At 42.3% G+C, this 21,924-nt stretch overlaps 1 protein-coding gene and 1 pseudogene across 35 annotated transcripts in view; one reads left to right on the top strand and one right to left on the bottom strand.

Annotated features, from left to right (window-relative positions):
- SPIDR (scaffold protein involved in DNA repair) overlaps positions 1 to 21,924 on the bottom strand; it is a 475,230-nt gene that overhangs the window by 208,558 nt on the left and 244,748 nt on the right. The window lies entirely within an intron of this gene.
- LOC464160 (NSFL1 cofactor p47-like) lies at positions 14,590 to 15,885 on the top strand (annotated as a pseudogene).

Below are 21,924 nucleotides of genomic sequence, written 5' to 3'. Positions count from 1 at the left end.
CCATTGATTTTTAGTTTGTTCAACTTTTTCTTATTGTGAAGACAGGAATGACAACTTCCACCTGCCTTATATGCCAGACTAGAAACCAGAAGTCAGAACTCCTGCTTTGGACTGCTTCATTTTGACCTATTTAAACACTGTCTTGTTACAGTTCCTGGATGTTCAGTTGCCACATCCCTGCAGCACCCTGCAGTTAGCTCTGGGAATCTCCTGAACGGTTTCATTTCTGTACATTTGGTTCCTCTAAACACCAGGCAGCTGAATGCACCATCTCCATAAAACAGCCAAGAAGAAGCAGGGTTCATTTTTTTTCTTTTTGCTCGTGGTCTGCCACTATGTGACAGTTACATGGTTTTTAAGGCTTCTTAGCCAATAAAGACTAGATTTTGCTCCCTGTGACCAAAATCCATGCCTTAAATTTTCTGATTTCTCTCTTAGCACCTAGCAAAGTAACAGTAAGGTAGCAGGACTCTGCTCTTTGTTAATAGTAAACTCAAAATTTATTGATGTTTAATCTGGCTCTAATCCAATGGACCAGACCAGAATTAAATAACCAAGAACAGTGAGAAATGCACATGTTGTGATGTCAGCAAGGCCACTTCCTGACCCCAGGCATCATTGCAATGTTCCTTATTTCAGTACTGGATGCACTGCCTCAGTGTGAGGAAGCTGAGCCTGGGAACAGCCCCACAACAGAACATCTTTCCTTTCTGTCCTTTCCGCAAATTCAGAGGCTCTAAGTTTAACTCAGGGGAATACAAGATTCCTAAGGACACATAGGCTGGTGCCACTATATGCTTCTGGATTCCTTCTGATCCACACTATGCTAAGTTTTGCCAGGTATCTTAAGGGGTGGCTGGAACTACACTGAGCAGATTGCATCACATTTTCTACAACTGCAGGGAAAAGGGGTAAGCCCCCCACACTTCCCACAGATCCAGACAGCATGTACACAACCTGGTGTTCTCTCAGGACAACTCAGTAGGCACAGCCAGGTCCAACTAGCCAGCAGTGCTACCACCCTGCCTTGTGATTTTTTTTTTTTTTTTTTTTTTGAGGCAGGGTCTCACTCTGTCTACCCAGGGTGGAGTGCAGTGGCTTCTGGGCTCAAGCGATTCTCCTGCCTGAGCTGCCTGAGTAGTTGAGACTAAAGGCGTATGCCCCCACATCTGGCTAGTTTTTGTATTTTTGGTAGAGATGGGGTTTCACCATGTTGGCCAGGCTGGTCTCGAACTCCTGACCTCAAGTGATCCGCCCACCCTGGCCTCCCAAAGTGCTGGGATTACAGGCGTGAGCCACCGCGCCCAGCTGTGACCTCTTTTTATAAGTTCTTTCTTCATACAGAAAACTTTGGAAAGAGGGAGAACATAAAATTTTCTAAATTTTCACCTATGTTGGTTAAAGAAAAAGAAAGTAGGTTATTCAGTTAGTAATGCCAAAGCTAGAACCATAGAAAGAAAGATACTTTTTTTCCTTTTGTTTTCCAGGCTCCTATTCTGGTAAATGGAATATCAGGATTCTCCACAGAATCTTGTGACGACAAGGCAGCAAGCAGCTGCCCTTTGGCACAACATGTAAATGAACTCAGTCACCCCCTGGGTTTTCCCCTCTTCTTTCCCTGCTCTTTAGGAGGACACAGAATCATAGGGAGTAACTAGCTGAAGTTTGCTCTGTACTTTAACAGCAGGCAGGAAGCCAAACTGCAAATACAATGACCAGATTCAGTTTTCAAGCAAACACTGGAACTGAATTCACCCTAGTCCGGGAAGAATGCCTCGGATCAGAACTAGCAGGAAATCCAATTCAAAACAGGGTGTGTCATCCCTAATTCACAGTGTGGCCTTTACACCTTTCATGAAGTCCTTTGGAAATAAAAGCTTCCTTCTGTAAAAGATCTCCCCTAAAAACTACATTTTACTAAATTGTATCAGAAATCTCTTGCAGGAGATATCTTAATTCCCAAGACCAGCACCCTTGGTACAAAGTGTTAGCTCCACTCTTTCTCCTTTGAATACTGAGTATTAAACTTTTAGAATTTATTAATAATTACTTAGTTCTCCCAATTCCCTTCCAACCTCTGAGTGTTCTCTGACATCATGCAGTAGCAACTCCTTTCTTGTTCTCTGGGTCACTTGAATAACTTAATATGAAAATGCTTTGAGACCTTCAGAGAATTAGGACAGTCGCATACTTTGGCCCAGGCACCCGCAAGACATGCCAGGAGGTTTACGTGCCTGTCTCTCTGCCTCTAGCTGGCTGGGGTTGTCCCACGGCTCTGAGGAGGGACACACGCAAATGCTGAGAGCCTGCAGTTCCTCGGGGGTGGTCAGGAGAGTACAGGACCTGCTGCCCATAGCTGACCTACCAAAATAGTGCTGCGACTATAGGATCCCAGAGGGGCTGCAGTTAGGCATGTGAAACAGTGAGCCACATGCCAGATACACACATTTTAATCTGGATGTACATGGGAGGAGAGTATATGAGAAATGACGAAGCACAGGCTTCCTAAACTGGTTTAGGAGAAGAGGAGGAGGAGATTTCTCATCCACACAATGACAGTACTTTTTATGTTAATTCTTAGTTTGCATAATCTAGTTTCAGGTGGAGAGTCGCCTGATTTACCTAATAAAATACAGGATGCCCAGGTAAATGTAAATTTCAGATAAACAATGAATAATTTTTTTAGCATACATGTGCCTGATAGTTTATCTAAAGTTTACATTTACCTGGCACCCTTTATTTCATTTGGTAACCTAACTGAGGTGTCAATTCTAATTAATTCATCTCTAAAATAACTTTTGGTGGTATTTTAGAAGCTACCACACCAGGGTATCCTTCCGACACTTCAGGACACTTAATCTGTCATTGTGTTTTTTCATAGGTGTGTGGACAAAACTGCCATCTCCTAACCTCATACGGGAAAACAGAGAGGCCTGCAGTTCTGTGGGAAGACTTCAAAACAGCTCTCAAAAAGTAAAATTGTATCACCAGAGAAACTGGGTTATGTAATGGTGCATACCACACTTCTGTTTTCCTGAGGAAGTTAGCACTTCTTATTGAGAAGGCTGCGGCCTGATCATGCTGTTATTACCACTAAAAAACAAAAATCTGTGAGGCCCCCAGAGGCTGCCCAGCACTATGTAACAAGGAAAAGAGGGGCAGGCCTGGGTGCAGGGTGGTCGCATCCATGATCCAGCCTGACCCCCATCACCAGCCGGCAGGGAGACAGACTCACACTGAAGATAAAGCAAAGCTGCTGTACTGGCTGGACTTGAGGTGGTTTAAGTTGGCAGCTACATCGAAGGACTTCTGAAAAGCTCAAGTGACAGTTACACCTTTGCACTCTCCACATTCAGCTGGCCTTTTCCCTCAAAACATGGATAATCTTCAAACCTCCCTGAACAGGTGGAAATGCGTCTTTCCTCTAAGCAAAAGTTCTCAGTCCACATTAGTCCATACTTGGCTACAGAATTGCCGTTTGTGGCCACAATCCTACTAGAAATGACCTTTGGGTAATATCCTTATCTTGTCGATCTAGTTAGGGTCAAGTAAAACGAAATAGGTTTTCAATCAAATACTAAGAAGCTCACAAAATGGAATTTAGGTGAAAACACACCAAAGTAGTATTAAAGTTCAAATTCCAAAAGAAATACTTGCATTAAAAAAGAAAAGCCATGCATGGTGGCTCGCTATGCCTGTAGTCCCAACAACTCGAGGTGGGAGGATTGCCTGAGCCTGGGAGGTCGAGGCTGCAGTGAGCTGAGATTGTGCCACTGTACTCCAGCCTGGGGGACAGGGTGAGACCCTCGCTCAAAAAATAAAATAAAATAAAATAAAATAAATAAAAAATAGAAAGAAAGAAAGCAAACCACACACACATATACAACAAAAAAAGATCACTTTAAATCTTTAAACTATTCCTTTCAAAACAATGTGACAGAAACATCATCAGGTTACTAGAGATTTCACAAATAATGCATAATAAAGAGCTTTCTCAAAAACAGAGTACTACCACCTAATGAAAAAATAAAACCTATCCAAAACCAAGAATCTTCAGTAAATAAAATGCTTTTAGCATTAAAAACTAATAATAAAGATAGCTTTAAAAACCATGTTTTTAAAAATTGCAACAAATACTTCTTACTTTTAACTGTCTTTTTTAACAGAGCAAAGCAATGGAATATTGTGCATCCCACACAGTGACATTGTGTGATTTTGGGTAGGAACACATTTGAACCCTAACCAACCTTGGCAGGAGGAGAGGGTGAGGGAGTCATTTGACCTGGGGTCATGCTGGTAACCGGGACATAGAGACTTCCTCTTTCCCTCTGAGCTCACAGGCCCTTCCCATTTCCACACTGGCTCGGATCCTTCAGCAGCCTTTCCTGCTGCTGACAACCAAATGGAGAAAATAAATGAATTTTAAAACAGTTATTTTCTTCACAGATTTAGGGAAAGACACCATGGGAGGGAAAACACATGTGGGTAAATACAAAATACAGTTACATATTTATTGTGGATGCTGCAGAAACCCCAGAGTCAAAGCACATGCTCCATTGGGAAGAGTGGCACACAGGAGGAGAGGCTGACCCCTTCAGTATCACAGTTCTTTTTCTCCTGCTCATTCATGTTTCTTTTTTTCTTTTTTCTTTTTTTTTTTTTTGAGACAGACTCTCGCTCTTGTCGCCCAAGCTGCCAGGCTGGAGTACAGTGGCACGATCTCGGCTCACTGCAATCTCTGTCTCTCAGGTTCAAGCGATTCTCCTGCCTCAGCCTTCCCAGTAGCTGGGATCACAGGCACCTGCCACCATGCATGGCTAATTTTTGTATTTTTAGTAGACACGGGGTTTCACCATGTTGGCCAGGCTGGTCTCGAACTCCTGACCTCAAGTGATCCACCCGCCTCCGCCTCCCCAAGTGCTGGGATTATAGGCATAAGCCATCGTGCCTGGCCTCATTCATATATTTCTAAGAACTAGGAACATATTTCATTAACACAAAACACTCCCCAATCTTGTTGATTAGATTTCAAAACTAACTGGAAGAATTCCAAATGCAAAATGGATCTCTCTTCTAAGCTGTCTTGAGTAGAGGAAAATAAAAAAATAAAGAGTGGCTAGGCGCGGTGGCTCACGCCTGTAATCCCAGCACTTTGGGAGGCTGAGGTGGGCGGATCACCAGGTCAGGAGTTCAAGACCAGCCTGGCCAACATGGTGAAACCCCATCTCTACTAAAAACACAAAAATTAGCTGGGCATGGTGGTGCGTGCCTGTAATCCCAGCTACTCCGGAGGCTAAGGCAGGAGAATTGCTTGAATGGGGACCCAGGAGGCGGAGGTTACAGTGAGCCGAGATCGTGCTGACAGAGTGAGACTCGGTCTCAAAAAAAAAAAAAAAAAAGAAAAAAAAAATCACAACAAAACGACTGGGTATTGTTTCTGGTATCTTCCATGTAGGTTCTGTAATTTCTTCATTTATAGCCACACACGTCCCATAATACCCAAGACAGAAATTTCTGGTATTAATTATTTGCTCTTAAGGAGAAAGCAGTAAGGACAGGAAGAAATGTGAAACATAGTTATTACTAGTTGATTAGCCAAAGCATGTCCAATTAAATCTCTGGTAAAACTGAATGAGGGTGACCTCAACTTTGCCTTGGAACAGCCCCCTAGAAACAAGGAAGGGTTCAGAGGCATACATGGATCCCATCCAATCTTTGTGACGTATCACCCCATTCTTCGGAGCCTCTCTATTGACAGACGTCTTGGATCCAACATTCATTCTCAAAATGGTACACATGCATTTTCCTCTAAAGAAGTGAAGTCTTTTTACTATTCTTCAGAGCAAGGCCATGTCTATACTTACATTGATGCCATATGGAGCAGCAGGACGAGGTCATGCTGGACCCATAAAGGGAAAGTCACAGTTCTGGAGCCATATCCCTGGAAAAGTCTTTGAGCCTCATCCAGTTTGTTAAGATTTTCTCAGGGCCATGAGCAAACCCTACTTTCATCTACAGATCATAGGATGGCAAGATGGGGTTCTTTTGGGAAGTCATGCCCAGTGTCACACAGCTTTGTGATCCACTGGTGGTGGGAATTCAGCAAGTTATTTAACCTTGATGACTTCAGTTTCCCCATCTGCAAATTTACAGTAATACCTCCCTTCCATTTGTGTTAAGGATGAAAAGAAATAGCCTACACAAAGCATTAAATACAGTTAGCTTCTTTTTTGAAAGGAATAAGTTAAGAATTTTCATGCCACTTCCAGCACACGGTCTTGTGCTGCCAAAGATTAGACTGAAAGGGGTGGGAATTGGCTCTGGGGCTGAGAGAGAAAAATATTCATGGTACAAAGATTCTCAAGGCTAGATTTTTAAATGAACAAACTACTCTTTAGCCAGATTTCTGGGAGCTTGCTTGATACAAGCATAAAATTAAACAATTCAACTTTTGTTCAATTCATATCAGACACTCAACATATACCAGTTTCAAAAGGAAGAAAAAAGATGAATGGAACAGGTCCCTGCCATCTATGGGGCTTACACACGTTCAACTGATCATTAACAAGCTGGGGGATCATTTAATGAGCCAGCTGATCAATGCAGGAATGTATACAGAGCTTATAAAATATTTGCCTCTCTGTGTTACAAGAGGCGTGTCCCTAAAATTCCTGTTTATAAGTTTTCAGGAAAACTAAAGATAACTAAGTGGGAATCAAATAACAGATACTCCATATTCAAATACAACTATATTATCTATAGTCAAGTTCAGGCTATAAGATTATTGGTAGCTAACCCCTTTTCCTCCCACAGGATTCAGGATGAATTTGTGCTATACCAATTGGTATAAGGGCTTAATATAATGACGAGAGGTAGAATTTTAAAATCTGTCACACTCTATGCTCATTGACTAATTCGGTTGTCTTTGATCATATACCTTGTTTAAAAATTTTTAAAGATCATGTCTCCAATCAAGCATATGTATTTATAAATTAATCTTTTTTTTTTTTTGGAAACTTGCTATAACATATAATCAAAGTATCTTTTTTGTTTGTTGAGGCAGGGTCTTGCTCTGTTACTTAGGCTAGAGTGCAGTGGTGCCATCACAGCTCAGTGCAGCCTTGACCTCCTGGACTAAAACAATCCTGCCACCTCAGCTTCCCAAGTAGTCGGGACTGCAGGCCTGTGCCACCATGCCTGGCTAATTTAAATTTTTTTTTTTACTACAGACAGGGTCTCGCCATATTGCCCAGACTAGTTCTGAACTCCCAGTCTCAAGTGATCTTCCCTCCTTACTTTGGATTCCCAAAAGTGTTCGGATTACAGGCGTGAGCCACTGCGCTCGACCAAAGCATCTTTTAAAAAACTTTGTTATGGGGCTTAAAAGAACACATAGTGGCCAGGCACAGTGACTCACTTCTGTAATCCCTGCATTTTGGGAGACTGAGGTAGGTGTGTCACCTGAGGTCAGGAGTTTGAGACCAACCTGGCTAACATGATGAAACCCCGCCTCTACTAAAAAGACAAAAATTAGTCGGGCATGGTGGCATGCACCTGTAATCCCAGCTACTCAGGAGGCTGATGCAGGAGAATTGCTTGAACCCAGGAGGCAGAGGTTACAGTGAGCTGAGATCGCGCCACTGCATTCCAGCCTGGGCAACAAGAGCGAAACTCTGTCTCCAAAACAACAACAACAACAACAACAACAACAACAACACCACACATAGCCAGGTCAGAGAACTGTCCACTCTATCATTTTCTTGATCATATGTACTTGGCATTATTAAATTATTTCCAACCTATAGTTCTTTACAGGAATCTTAGAGCTTGGCTTTCAAAGGTTTCACCAATTATTCACATTTCTTCATTTTGCTAACGTAAGACTTTAAAAGTAGCATAAGACTTGAGGCCGGGCACGGTGGATCACGCCTGTAATCCCAGCACTTTGGGAGGCCAAGGCGGGCGGATCACAAGGTCAGTAGACTGAGACCATCCTGGCTAACACGGTGAAACCCTGTCTTTACTAAAAATACAAAAATTAGCCAGGCGTGGTGGCAGGCGCCTGTAGTTCCAGCTACTTGGGAGGCTGAGGCAGGAGAATGGCGTGAACTCGGGAGGCGGAGCTTGCAGTGAGCCGAGATTGCGCCACTGCATTCCAGCCTGGGCGACAGAGCAAGACTCCGTCTCAAAAAAGAAAAAAAAGTAGCAGAAGACTTCAGTGATATAACAACATGCCCTATCACCCCAGTTCTAGCGAGTGGCTGTCACTAGATGTGAGGCTCTGGTGTGAGTGTGCTCCTGCTTCCCAATGCCTTCAGCACAGCGTCTAGACACATAATGGGACCACCATAACATTTCTTGGTCAAATAAAGAGAAAAGCATCATAAATCAAATAAAAATATTTGTTCCAAATATTCAAAAAGGAAATGCTGTAAACATTTGTACACTTCTAACAGAGATAATTAGGTGAAGCCCAAGGCAAAATAGTTACCATTGCAAGAATGTTGTAGCCAATTAAATGGAGCAGCAGGTTCTATAATTTAATTTCTATTAATAAGTTCCTGAATATAATAATAAGCACATCACAAGAATACACCTTAACTTTTAGGATGCCTGCATGTCTAGCATGAGGTGAAAGTGGAACTAACAAAGTGCCTGGCTGCTGTGCCAGACCAATGTATCTATGAATTGCCACCAATGCACTCTTTCACATGGAGAATATCTGTGAATACTCACTGAATAGCCTACAATTACTTTAAATATTTTTTAAAAGTATTAACAACCTCAGAATTTAAAGTAAAAAAAACTCCAACTACAGAATGTATATTAGCTTAACGAAAGAGATTAGAATGAAAAAGAAAAGCTATAACACAATGAAATAGAATACAGAGGCAAGAACTCTTATGATGTATAGGAATATAATATACAATAGGAGAAGCATTTAAAATCAGTGAGGGAAAATTATTCAGAAAGTAGTGCTGATAAAATTGTTTGAAAAGTAATTAAAATTAATCTCTACCCTCAAATGATACATCAAAATAAATTTCAGATGGATTAAAGAGTTAAATACGAATAATGAAACCATGAAAATTAGCAAATTTTTCATTGATTTCATGATTACAAGATGTTCTCACTGTGAATAATTTCACAAATTTCTTTTCAAATTATTTAGTGCCTACATATTATTGATAGCTTTAGGTTAAAAGTATGTTTTTTTCTGAGAAAACTACAATCAGGATAGATGAACATAATCATTTTGGATACCTAATGAATTTGACACAAATATATCAACAGAATATTGTGTAGACAGACTAGCTAATGAGGGAGAAGCCCACTCTTTTCTGAGCCCTCAGGGATCAGCAGCCTCAGGGACATCTGTGGCCATGGATATGCACCTCATATCAAGCACCCAGTGTCTGTGGGCATGGGGAGGGTTGGTATTAGAGTATAAAGGATTGATGAGGAACTCTCTGTATCTTAGTAGCAGACTTTTATTTTGCAAGTAATAGTAATAATTATTTTTTTAAGTGGGGGTATTTCAGAATTTAAAGGTGTATCTGCCAGGCACGGTGGCTCACACCTGTCATCCTAGAACTTCGGGAGGCCGAGACGGGTTGATCACTTGAGGTCAGAAGTTCAAGACTAGCCTGGCCAACTTGGGGAAAATCTGTCACTATTAAAAATGCAAAAAATTAGCTGGGCGTGGTGGCAGGTTCCTGTAATCCCAGCTACTTGGGAGGCTGAGGCAGGAGAATTGCTTGAACCTGGGAGGCAGAGGTTGCAGTGAGCCGAGATCGTGCCACTGTACTCCAGCCTGGGTGACAAGTCATTAGGGAAATGCAAATCAAAACCACAATTAAATACCACTTCACACCCATTAGAATGGCAATTATCAAAAAAAGAAAATAACAAGTGTTGGTGAGAATGTGGAGAAACTGAAACTCCCATGCATTGCTGGTAGGAATATAAAATGATGCAACCTCTGTGGAAAACAATATGGTAGTTCCTTAAGAAGTCAAACCATAAAATCCAGCAATTCCACTCCTAGATCTATAGCTGAAAAAAAATTGAGAGCAGAAACTAAGCAGATACTTGTATACTTATGTTCACAGAAGCATTATTCACACAGTAGTCAAGAAGTGAAAACAAACCTAATATTTCACAGGATGAACAGATGAATGGATAAAAAAAATGTGGCATATACATACAATAGAATATTATTCAGCCTTAAAAAAGGAAGGAAATTCTGACACATAACGTGGATGAACTTTGAAAACATTATGCTAAGTAAAATAAGCCAGACACAAAATAACAAATATTGTATGATTCCACTTAAGAGTTACCTAGAATAGGTAACTTCAAACAGGCAGAAAGTAGAATAGAGGTTGCTAGGGACTTGTGGGGAGAAGGAGTTAGTGTTTAGTAGGCACCAGAGTTCATGCCGGGGATGATGAAAAAGTTCTGGAAATGAAGAGCGGTGTTGGTTGCACCACATTATGATTGTAGTTAATACCACTGAAAATACATCTAAAAATGGTTAAAATGGTAATTTTTATGTTATGCATATTTTACCACAATTTTTTTTAAAAGCATTTCATGAGGCTGGGTATGATGGTTCAGGCCTGCAATCCCAGCACTTTGGGAGGCCGAGCCAAAGAACTAACTACTTGAGCCCAGACATTCAAGACCAGCCTGGGCAACAAAGGCAGACTTTGTCTCTTAAAAAGCAGACACTGGCCGGGCGCAGTGGCTCACGCCTGTAATCCCAGCACTTCGGGAGGCCGAGGCGGGCGGATCACGAGGTCAGGAGATCGAGACCATCCTGGCTAATACGGTGAAACCCTGTATCTACTAAAAATACAAAAAATTAGGCTGGCATGGTGGTGAGCGCCTGTAGTCCCAGCTACTCAGGAGGCTGAGGCAGGAGAATCGCTTGAACCCGGGAGTGGAGGTTGCAGTGAGCCAAGATCACACCACTGCACTCCAGCCTGGGTGACAGAGCGAGACTCCGTCTCAAAAAGGAAAAAAAGGCATTTCATGGACTGTATGTGTATACACACAAAAGCTTACAGAGGAAATGTATTTCTGCCTCAAGGAAGAGCAATTTCATTTATTCAGTCAACAAATGGATTAAATATCTATACGCTTATGAGATCTGCATAGAAAAACAGTTCAGACAATTTAGACCTAGAATTTCATACAGTACTGGGAATGAGAGACAAAATACAATAAAGTCCTGTAAGTGCTATTATAGAGCCATATGTGTCACTATTCTGGTCCTAAGATTTGTAGATTAGCCTTCCAAGGGGATTGGGACACTTCCCAAGGATCCTTGGGGACAGTGGCAGGCCTTAATTATACCCCACCTTCATCACTTTCAGTCTTTTCTATACCAGAGGACATCAAAGCTCAGGACAACCACATAACAGTATTCAGTTGATTCTCAGACAGAATTATCAGGCAGATGTTGACAAGGTTCTTCTTTGCTAAGTGTTTGGAGAACACACACTTAAAAAAGCAGAGAACAATCCCTCATATTTTGAACTATGAGCTTAATTCTGTAAGTAATTCCTCATAAGCACCAAAATAGGTCACTGGTTTCTTTAGCAGAAGATCTTTTAGCAGAAGAAACTGGCAGATAGAAAATTTAAGTAATGGGCTATTGTCAGAAAGCACACTAGAATCAGTTGAAGGCTAGTGGGGGTCAGATGTGGAGGTTAAGCCTCCACAGCACAGTGTGGCCCAGCCTCCCATTTCCATCCCCTACCCTGCCCTGGGACCTCTGTTCAAAAGGAGGACATATGCTCTTCCTTTTGTTGAACTTTAAAGAAAACAGGAAATCGTGTTTAAAATAATTTCTATGATTTTGTGAATCCTTATGATTAACAAATAGCCATTCAAATTCCTCAGAAATGATGAAAAATATAAACCTCAGAAACATAAGGGTAGAATGTCTTTGAAAAGCATAGCCTTTTACAGCCTTTGAAAGCAGTCAGAGGTGCTTGTGAAACCATGTGTGCTGTTTTGGGTGTTGGCCTCAAAGCACATACAAATATAATTTGTAGTATATTGTTTATTTGTTTTTCCTTTTCAGATATCTTAATATCAGTCACCTAAATACTTATATTTCCCTTATCTCCCTCATCATATTCTGATTTCTATTTTTTATGTCTCTCCTAACATTGCCTATTCAAATTACTTTCAATCAGTAACTCTGACAGCCTCAGAATCACATCCAAAAAACCACTTCCACAGACTTTAGCACAGATTTGAGCATACCCCTCTTTTATGCCTCACTGTTTCCTTAGATTTCTACCATAGTAACTGAAAAGTAACACTATACATATTTCTGTAGACACATCCCCTGCAGTGGGCTCCCAGCGCCTCCCTCCCCTCAAACAGGTAACAAGGAGCACATTTTCCTCTTCTCCATGTCATCAGCACCAACACAGAGCAGTGAGTGCATGTTTGTAGAATTGATAGATAAGTGCATTTGGGATATATTAACTTTATGAGACCAGGGATGAGTTTAGGTGGTGAGTTTTTGTTTTAGAAATCCCTGTACCAAACCCAATCTAGCAGTCATTTCTATATCAAATGAATGAAAATAACCTCAATCAGTAACTTCAGAGTCAGACAACTTAACGAATGTAAAATATACAGGACACAAGCAGGCATATTAAAGGCAACAAATGCTAGTTTTTCTCTGTACTCCTGTCAGCTAATACTTAAATTGTTATTATTAGATTCAGGGACTTTTGATCAGATACAAAAGGTGCAATGCCATGGACCTTTTTCTGCAGCACTCTCCTGAATGCAAGTACTATGTGACTTTCACATTATAGAACCCATGGTGAGTCACCAACCACAGCCCAAGAAGGCACATGGTTCACCTGTGGGCAAGAGGCAGAGAGAACAACAGTAGGGTGACTATAGCAAAAACAACCTGTTTTCCAAATTCTAATAATAGACTGTAGGAAAACACACATTTAGACACACCTCTAACCCTAGAACTTGTAGCCATTTTAAAGCTATTAACATAGATCCCATGCCAAGCAATAGTCTCTCCTCCTCCCTCACCCTTATATCTAAAAATAAAATGAAACATTACAGCCACATATTTTGCTTGCCTCAGCCAATAGCTCAAAAAACCCCCTCAAGTCCTACTGTTGCTGGATCAGTCTACTGTATACTATGAGTCAGCACTTCTCCAGATTTCTGGAAATTCCTCACCAGCAACATGACCTACAAGAGGAAGCCAACTTTCCATTTCAATGTATAACAGGAAGTATTCAAACAGATTTCACCTAAACTGGAGAATTGTTGTTAATGTAACTGCTGTTATATCAAAATGAGTCCAAATCTACTGAAAGACATCAAGTTTTTTTTAAAAAGTATAACATTTTATTTTAAAATACAGACGTATAGATTGTAATTAGCTAAACCCGTATAGTGATTTTGAACAGAGGTACTTTAGTGGCTGGAAGACAAGAAAAACACAAACTTTTCAATTACTGTCTATTTTTCTATTACACATATTATTGCAGAGTTGTAAGACTTGGGCAAAACCTGTTTGTTAAGAATCTGTTTTGTTTTGAATATCTGGTTTGAGCAGTAATGTACAGAAATAACATTGGAAGTGTAAATATTTTGAGAAAAGACATTCTGCAGCAGATGCTAAAACAGAGTTTACCTCTCTCAATGATTGGCTTAAATTTGTTTGAACAGCACAAACTATGTTAATAGATTACAGAGATTTTATGTTTCAGAAGTGACCTTTCAGAATATTAACAGACCTTAAAACAGCCTGTAGATTAACTAGAGGGTTATTTCATCAGGGTCCTTGCTTTTACAGTCAGAAAGCTGCTTTCATAGTTAAAATGTCAACTACAAGAAGTCGTTTTTCCATAATTCTTACAGAATTTCAAGACTTAAGTTCAGTAAAAAGCCAAATAGCTTAGTTATTACAGTCATTAATAAATTTATTTAACATTCGTGCCGCATTGGAATGCAAGACATCTGGTTCTAATTTCAATTTTGGCTCAGAATAAAAGTGCCTCCCCCGCAATACTTTGATTATAAACTGTCCTTTTCCTCCTCTCTTTTTTTCTTCTTTGGAAGCTGCTGTCCTTCATTCTTGCTGGAAGCCACCTGACCACTGCCAGGAAGAGGAATGCAAAACATTCCCAGGAGCGGCCGTGACGTCAGCGCCACATTCCACCTCTCCGTGGTCAGGGCTGTCGGGAAGCTCCAGCCTCCAGCAAAACCGCTGGGAGAGATAGCAGCTGAGGCCTGCACTAAATCATATTATACTAAAACCTCCTTCATGTTATGCTCTAAAAATGCACAATGTCTTCCTCCCAAAACAGAGAGAGGGGGAACAGAGCTGGCTTTATAAGCCATATTTACTGTTTATCTTCAAAACACTTTTGGACTTGGGGGAGGAGAAAAACAAGTAAAAACTGATTAACAACAATCCTCAGCGGCCCAATCACCATAGGCAACAGTGTGTAGACAGGGTGAGACGAACAACACAAGAGTTTGGGTTTCAGCTAGCACATCCCCCTCTATTAAACCATCCTCAACAACCCAGTCGCTAAGCTCCCTCTCAGGAGAAAGACAAAAGTCCCATTCAAGGATGCTTTAGAAACGATAAGAAAGTAGTGGATGTGGGGAGGCGCATGGGATGAAGACGGCAGCGGAGCAACAGAAGTCGCTGAGAGAGTTCGTGGGGGTGATGGGCACCGAGCAGGACCGGGCCTGCTTCTTCCTCAAGTCGGCTACCTGGGACTTGCAGATTGCGCTAGCGAGCTTTTATGAGGACAGAGGGGAAGACATCATAACCATTTCACAGGCAACCCCCAGTTCAGTGTCCAGAGGCACAGCCCCTAGTGATAATAGAGTGACATCCTTTAGAGATCTCACTCATGACCAAGATGAGGATGAGGAAGAGGAGGAAGGCCAGAGGTTTTATGCTGGGGCCTCAGAGAGAAGTGGACAGCAGATTGTTGGCCCTCCCAGAAAGAAGAGTTCCAATGAGCTGGTGGATGATCTCTTTAAAGGTGCCAAAGAGCATGGAGCTGTAGCTGTGGAGCGAGTGACCAACAGACCTGGAGAGACCAGTACACCAAGACCATTTGCCGGAGATGGCTATGGCCTTGGGGCAGCACCAGAGGAAGAGTCTGCTTATGTGGCAGGAGAAAAGAGACATCATTCCAGCCAAGATGTTCATGTAGTACTGAAACTCTGCAAGAGTGGATTCAGCCTGGATAATGGAGAACTCAGAAGCTACTGAGACCCATCCGATGCCCAGTTTCTGGAGTCTATCCACAGAAGGGAGGTGCCAGCAGAGCTGTGGAGGCTAGCTCACAGTGGACAGGCGAACTTGGATATGGAGGACCATCAGGACGAGGACTTTATGAAGTCCAAATAAGCCTTCAAAGCCCTTCACTGGCGACGGTCAGACACCGAGCAGCACTGCCCCCTAGGTGTTGAGTACCATCTCTCCAGTCCAACTGGCAGAAAATGAAGCCAAAGCCAACTCTTCCATCTTAATCGTCAAATCAGAGACTACCACAAACATCCAAATTCGGCTTGCAGACGGTGGGAGGCTGGTGCAGAAATTTAACCACAGCCACAGGATCAGCAACATCCAACTCTTCATTGTGGATGCCCAGCCAGCCATGGCTGCCACCAGCTTTATCCTCATGACTACTTTCCCAAACAAAGAGCTGGCTGACGAGAGCTGGACCCTGAAGGAAGCCAACCTGCTCAATGCTGCCATCATGCAGTGGTGAACCTAACTGCCCAGGCAGCTGCCTGGCCTCTCTCCTGTGTTTCCCACAGCCAGTGGCCATGCCCCATGGGGATCATCCCTCCTGCCCCCTTGTGCACACCAGTAGTCCAGTGTGACATCTCCTCCACAGCTCTGGGTTCTTAGGTGTTGGTTGAACATTTGTTTTCTCCTTAGTTGTATTTCCTGGGTTTTTGTGATGATCAATGGACTTTAATGAAAAAAATAAAAACAACCAAAAACAAGTAGTGGATGTATTTTCACTAAAAAGAAATATTATATAGACATAGAAACTGAAGATTGTAATTATTGCAAAAAATTCCAAACATACACATAATTCTTATACAATTTTTCACTTGTAACTTCCTAGACTCTATCAACAATTCAACAAGTATATTTGTTAACTGTTTGTGCAACTACATTATACACAACATTTTGGTTTTTTTTGCAAATACTCTACTGAATATTTCCCCATTCTATTTAATATATTATGATCTTTCATACTTTATGAAACTCTAAAACTTTAAAATAATTTTTGGGAGGGAGAGAAGAGTTCTATTGCAAAAAAAATGCTTTATGCACATAATTTTTTTATGCTAAACAATTTCCTTGGAATAAACTTGCAGGCATGGACATCTAGATTAAGTATGCAATTTCTTTTGACATTTGCTACATATTGCTATGCTAATTTCCAAAAGAACTGTACTCAGTAAGACAATTACACATTTCAGCCTCCGCACTGTAACTCTGTCAGCATTTGTGTGTGCACACATAATTACACATAGAGTTGACACAGACATTTTGCCAAGATATTTTAATTTAACTTTTTTTGATTAATAATGAGACTGAAGATTCCTTCATGAGTTGAGTTTTGGGCAACTTCTGAGGTGAGAATTTTTAGGAAAAAAACCCCCCACATTGCAAGTAATGATTATAGCTGAAATCGAAATGCAGATTTTACCTTCATCCAAACAAAAGAAATTGCTGTATTTGAGTTTCTTAATAATACATGCTGTTTTTAGGAGCATCAACATTTGACATGACACAAATTGTAGTTTCTGGATAGGGAGTGTGTGTGGTGTACAGATGTGTGTTAAGTGTGTGTCGTGTGTGTGTGTGTGTGCATGTGTGTGGTATGTGCATAAGTGGTATGTGATGTGTGGTGTGTGTGTCACGTATGTGTGAGTGCATCATATTATATGCATGCACACATCCACGTGCCACCACGGTATTTGTTGTAACAAAAGAGGACAAGAAGTCAAGAGATATACGTTGTAGACCTAGTTCTGCCCCAGAAAAGTTAATTACCTTTTCTGAATTTCTTTCCTCATCTGTAAGAATCTAGTTTTATGAATACCATACAGTTATCTAAAGAGGAAGTAAGAAAATAAATGTGAAAGTAGGCTGAAAAGTTATGCGACTTGCTTTTTTGTCTGTTAGATGTTGTAATATGTTACTAGAGAAAGATATCCAAGGTATAAAACTGGGAGTTCATCACAGTTGCCAAAATGCCAGTCTATAAGTGGCACTCTCCTGGGCCCTAAAACCAAGTACCTTAAAACTTCTACCTTCTGCATAGTTTAACAGCCCCCTGTAATAGAAACTAGAATAGCTAGATGCCAGGAATGTCTTGATAAAATACAGATGTAGAAATACAGACTTAGGGGGATCTACCATGTCTCCTGCTTACCCACCTCGTAACTACACTCCCAAGAGGCTACAGACAGGAATTCCGGCCAGCATTGCAGATGCTGCCTCAAGGGCTTCCGGATTTCTACAAGAACAGGAACGGCTGAGGTAGCACAGCTAAGTGTCCAGAGGCAAGAGGATCTGGCTAACATAACAAGCCGAAGGGCCAAAGTGTGTGTAAGCTAGCCGGGTATTTGGGAATGGACAGTTAATGAGAGGATCTGTAGGGCCAGAGTAGTGGGAAAGCCTCAGACACTCTAATCTGATCTGTAGGCAGGTGACAGAGGCCTAGAGGGATCCAGCACGACGGCCTCAATAGCCGCTCTTCTCTCGTCCAACAGCCTCTCACTGAAGGAGTGGCTGGTCCTTTAAGGAAGAACACTTCCATTTTATATACATATATATATATATATAATGGAAGGACACTTCCATAATATATAATCATGTAACAAGTCTTTCTTCTACCCATTCCCAAAGGATGTGCAGCTACTTTTCAGGAGAAAAAGAAACAACTGGACTTCTCAGCACTTATTGGACATTCTCCCGGAGGACTCAATACCTCTGTGTCCTGATGGTGGGGTGGAAGCTGCGTGGGGGGTCAGACACAAATGGAGACTGTGGTATTATTACCTGCCAGAACCTGGGTTTACAGATGGGATCTACACTTACACACAGGGAGAATTTCCACAGTTGTGTCTTGACCTATGCAGTGAGCATTGTTAGAATTCGAGGGGCTCAAGAAAAGCTTCTGAACTTCTCTTCCCTGCCACAATAGCAACCGAAAGCAACACGGCATCTTTTAGAGGAACTGCAAAAATTAATGCCACTGTCAGAGATTTGAAAGGTTCAGGGTGGTGACTCCTATCACATCTCTTTTTGTGTGTGCAGCCCTGTGCAGAAGACACACAGGTCTTTGAGAATGACAGTGAATTATACCAAACTTTATCAAGGAGAAACTCCAGTTAATCAAACTCAGTATATCAAGTCAATGCATTCCCTTATCTGGTGTGCAGCTACTGATATGACAAAAGTGGTATGTGTTTGCATGTACGTGTTTTCCTATCCCAATAGCAGGAAAACAGAAAGCTACTTGCTTTCACCATCTTGCCTGAGCACTATGTCAATTCTGGTTCTGTGCCATAACTCAGTCTATAGGAACGTCAATCATCCTACCAGCCCACAAGACATGATGGCATCATGCTGATAGGATTTGTTAGTGAGAAGTAACAATACCTGAGAATAGCTTGTTAAGGCAAGTATTTGCAGGAGGGCAGAGAACACATTCCTCCAGTCTGCTCCCAGGGTAGCCTTTTGAGTACTACCTTGATCTATTTACTGAGTAACCCATAATTACTCAATCCAGTATTGAGTGGGCCAAGAAAAAGCCCTCCATATGGGCTAGGATGGAAGGCAAGCAACTCTGCCCTTGCTCCTGTGGCCAATGAACTGGGATACTCGAAGTCAAAACAGAAGAGTGGAAAGTCCCAAGGTTTTGGGGTCACACAATACTCTATATAGCAAGTAACTATTTTCCTTTTGATACACACAGATTGGCTTAATACTGGCTCCTAGTGGAGAATGAACAGCTGACATTTCATGTTAGTTAACTGTGAAAACATGGCCAGGGGACCCACATGAACTGGGTATTGGGGCTACAGAGAAGGACATGTCCAGGATACTGTGTCCTCAAGTAAAAGTCATATATATATAGCATATTTAGGTGTGAATAGCATCCAAAATTAAGTTCCGTCAACAAGAAGCTTATATTACTGATGTGCCTACTCTTGCATCCTGCCATCCTTCCCTCAGCCCCCTACCAGGGCTCATGGGAAAGTCTGCATGACCAGCTGTCTGAGGAGCTCGTATCCAGATGGAGCAACACGATATGAGCAGCTGAAATAGGCTGTTACAGCTTTGCAGCTTCCTTCACAGAAGGCCCTGACAGAGGAGCAGAGCTTCCCATGGCATGTCTTGGGTCCAGTCTGCCCAGAAGAGATGGCATGAGGTATCAATCACACTGATTCATGGGCAGCAGCAACTACTGAGCTAAACCATTGGGAAGACGCTTTATGGGCACATATCATGGACTATCTGACCCAACTGAAAGACAGCTTGCAGTACAAGCCTCTACTCACAAAGAATCAGAACTTACATTGACCAGCACAGACAAAGGAGGAAGAAGACTGAGGAGCTGGCAGCAGGTGGCTGGGAAGAGGCATATGGGTGGATTTCTTGAACCAGGAGTAAGACAGATACGGTGTCCATCTGAATGCTTACTGGAGAGAAGGCTCTCAAAAACCAGGTGGACATGATAAATCACCCTATGAATGCTTGTCTCACTCTCTCCACAGTAGCCCAGAGGTTGTTTAGTGGGCTCATTAGCAAAGTGACCACAGTGGTAAAAGTACAACATGGGCAGCCTCCCTGCACAGAGCTCAGCTATTTCCCAACACAGTGGAGTGTCAACTTGCTAGGAACAACAATCGATTTGGAGGGACCGCCTGCTACATAATAACCGGTTAATTACACTCAATCCCTTCTATCATGAGAGGATACCATTTTATCCTCACTAGAATATATGCCTACTCAGGTTTGGTTTTGTCTTCACTGTCTGCCAGTAACACTGCATATGTCTGTAAACCCACTAAGTAATACATTTGGATACTTTAGGGCATGTAGACCACAAAATGGGTAGTAACCACTTGTAGAAATGAGAAGTCTAATAATTATGCATACTTCTTCCTCTCTCGGTGTGGCAAGTATATATTTATGCATGTTAACTAATTTCCTTTCTCCATTTCCCCAGTTTTAGATAGGGTCTATTGGTGATACTAGCCTTGCAATTCATTCTATAGGTTACAGGATCCCAGAATTCTAAGACAGAACACTGCCTAAATTAGAGAAAGAACAAACGATCACCCTGAGAACCTGCACTGGTGGAACCAACTGCAGAAACAAACGAGATTTTGGGACTGCCCTCTAGGTAGACTGAGACCCTCATTATTTCTATACGGGAGAGCTGTATGATGGTGTAAATAAATTGTTGCTGCTGTTGTTTGGAAATGTAAGGGGGGTTTATGTTGACACAGAACACACAAACATGCAGCTGAAATAGCAGCATTTGTGCTGAACTGTCTAGTAGCTGCCCTCCTCCCTGTGTTACTTCCAGGTGGGTAGGAAGCAGCCAAACATGTTCTGCTTAGAAAGCCTCGCCTGGAATCTGTCATCTGCAACTGAGCTCTCAACTCTTGTAGCATTACAAGAAACAAAGGAGGTACTATACATGCAGAAATGGTTTGAGAAAGTATAGAAACATCTACAGAAGGCATAATTTTCCATTTTATAGTTTAAGATTCAGAAAATGATGAGTCAGAAGATATATTCAATGTGCTAGGAGGGCAATACTCAAAAATAATAGAATTACATACACTGAAATTATGCCCAAGATATAGGCTAAGTATACTTATGGTTGAGAAGTGACGGAAAAAAATTCACAAAAGGTAATGGTTCGGAGAGAGTGAACACTAATATCCTTAGTGGGGAAGCCCGGGTGGCACTGCTAGTGTTGTCACTAGATGACCACAGATCAGTGCAGTTGAAATGCTGCTGTACCGAATAGGAACAGCTCCAGTCTACAGCTCCCAGCGTGACCGACGCAGAAGACCGGGGATTTCTGCATTTCCAACTGAGGTATCGCAATGGGGAGTATCGGAAAGTGGGCGCAGCGGACCGAGCATGAGCTGAAGCAGGGCGAGGCACTGCCTCACCAGGGAAGCACAAGGGGTCAGGGAATTCCCTTTCCTAGTCAAAGAAAGGAGTGACAGATGGCACCTGGAAAATTGGGTCACTCCCACCCTAATATTGCGCTTTTCCAACGGTCATAGCATATGGCACACCAGGAGATTATATCCCGCACCTGGCTTGGAGGGTCCTATGCCCACAGAGTCCTGCTCATTGCTAGCACAGCAGTCTGAGATCAAGCTGCAAGGCGGCAGCGAGGCTTGGGGAGAGGCGCCCGCCATTGCTGAGGCTTCGGTAGGTAAACAAAGTGGCGGGGAAGCTCGAACTGGGTGGAGCCCACCGCAGCTGAAGGAGGCCTGCCTGCCTGCCTCTGTAGCCTCCACCTCTGGGGGCAGGACATAGCCAAACAAAAGACAGCAGAATCCTTTGCAGACTGAAATGTCCCTGTCTGACAGCCTTGAAGGTAGTAGTGGTTCTCCCAGCACTCAGATGGAGATCTGAGAATGGACAGACTGCCTCCTCAAGTGGGTCTCTGACCCTTGAGTAGCCTAACTGGGAGGCACCCTTCAGTAGGGGCAGACTGACACCTCACACGGCCGGGTACTCCGCTGAGACAAAACTTCCAGAGAAACGATCAGGCAGCAACATTTGCTGTTCACCAATATCAGCCGTTCTGCAGCCTCTGCTGCTGATACCCAGGC

The sequence above is a fragment of the Pan troglodytes genome, chromosome 7 (genome assembly GCF_028858775.2).
Source record: "Pan troglodytes isolate AG18354 chromosome 7, NHGRI_mPanTro3-v2.0_pri, whole genome shotgun sequence".
Lineage (NCBI taxonomy): Eukaryota > Metazoa > Chordata > Mammalia > Primates > Hominidae > Pan > Pan troglodytes.
The sequence above is the reverse complement of the archived record's forward strand: the minus strand, read 5'-3'. Positions and strand labels throughout refer to the sequence as shown.